Genomic DNA, 1811 nt, shown 5'->3' on the forward strand with positions numbered 1-1811 from the left:
CACGTCAAAGTGCAAGTAGATAAATAGGTACCACTCCGGCGGGAAGGTAAACGCCGTTTCCGTGCACTGCTCTGGTTCGCCAGAGGCGGCTTAGTCCTGCTGGCCACATGACCCGGAAGCTGTACGCCGGCTCCCTCGGCCACTAAAGCGAGATGAGCGCTGCAACCCCAGAGTCGGCCACGACTGGACCTAATGGTCAGGGGTCCCTTTACCTTTACCTACTTTTGCTATGTTGTGGCTGTGATGGGACAGCTCGGTTGGTAGAGCACGATACTCTTATTAATCTCATGGTTGTGGGTTTGAGTCCCATTTTGAGCCAAAAATTTCTGCGCTGTGGGGGTTGGACTGGATGACCCTCAGGAGTCCCCTTCTGACTATGATCCACAGCAGGTAGGGAGTTGACGGACAGAGAGGCTGCTTTTCTCATTTCCACACACACACACACCCTCCCAGATCATCATGGAAGGATTTCATCTCCATGGTGATCTGAGTTGCAAGATGTTTTTTTCCCCGCTTGCAGGCTTTTAACCCTGCAGCTCCCGGAATTAAAAGCGGCAAAGAAATAACCTCATAGCTAGGGGGAACTGGAACTACAACTCCCATCAGCTGATGCCAGCACTGCGGTTGGGAGACGTAGTTCGAATCGCTGAGAGGGCAGGAGGCTGTTCTGCCCTTCAACCCAGTGCCCTGTCTCAGGCTGCAGGACAGACAGGCAACATCGAATAGAATTGGAAGGAGAGGTCTAGCAATGCAGGAATATGCAGCTGTCTCGAACCTGCAACCTTGGCATCATCAGGGCTGCACTCTGACCAGCTGAGCTATCCCAGTAAATCCATCACACACAAATACAGAGGGAAATTTGCAAGCAGGGAATGACAGAGGGCCTGGGCATTCCCCCAGCTTCTGGTAATCAGAGATAGGTAAAGGTAAAGGGACCCCAGACCGTTAGGTCCAGTCATGGCCGACTCTGGGGTTGCCGCGCTCATCTCACTTTACTGGCCGAGGGAGCCGGCGTACAGCTTCCGGGTCGTGTGGCCAGCAGGACTAAGCCACTTCTGGCGAACCAGAGCAGCGCACGGAAACGCCGTTTACCTTCCCGCTGGAGTGGTACCTATTTATCTACTTGCACTTTGACGTGCTTTCGAACTGCTAGGTTGGCAGGAGCAGGGACTGAGCAACGGGAGCTCACCTCGTCGCGGGGATTCGAACCACCGACCTTCTGATCGGCAAATCCTAGGCTCTGTGGTTTAACCCACAGCGCCACCCGCGTCCCACTCAGAGATAGACTGCAGCTATATATGGAGGTTCCACTCCTTTAAAAAAAAAACAAAATCTGTGAATAGAGAGATCATCTGAATTGTTGGCGTCAATCATTCAAAGGGCCCAGGAAGCTCAGAGACAGACTTCTGCCTTAAAGGAATCATCTCAGTGGGCAAGCTGCTCTCGGTTTAATACAGCAACTAGGCAAATACAGTGGTACCTCAGGTTAAGTACTTAATTCGTTCCGGAGGTCCGTACTTAACCTGAAACGGTTCTTAACCTGAAGCACCACTTTAGCTAATGGGGCCTCCCGCTGCAGCCGCACCGCCGGAGCACGATTTCTGTTCTCATCCTGAAGCAAAGTGCTTAACCTGAAGCACTATTTCTGGGTCAGTGGAGTCTGTAACCTGAAGCGTATGTAACCCGAGGTGCCACTGTAGATCTATTGCTCTTCCCCACACTGGGGTAGATTTGTCCTGCCCATGGAAGTTCTACCCAGCCGTAACTCCACAACTGCCATCTTAAGCCAATGGCCGGATTAAGTGAGAGAT

Source organism: Podarcis filfolensis (genome assembly GCF_964270895.1).
Source record: "Podarcis filfolensis genome assembly, chromosome: 18".
NCBI classification, from domain to species: Eukaryota; Metazoa; Chordata; class Lepidosauria; order Squamata; family Lacertidae; genus Podarcis; species Podarcis filfolensis.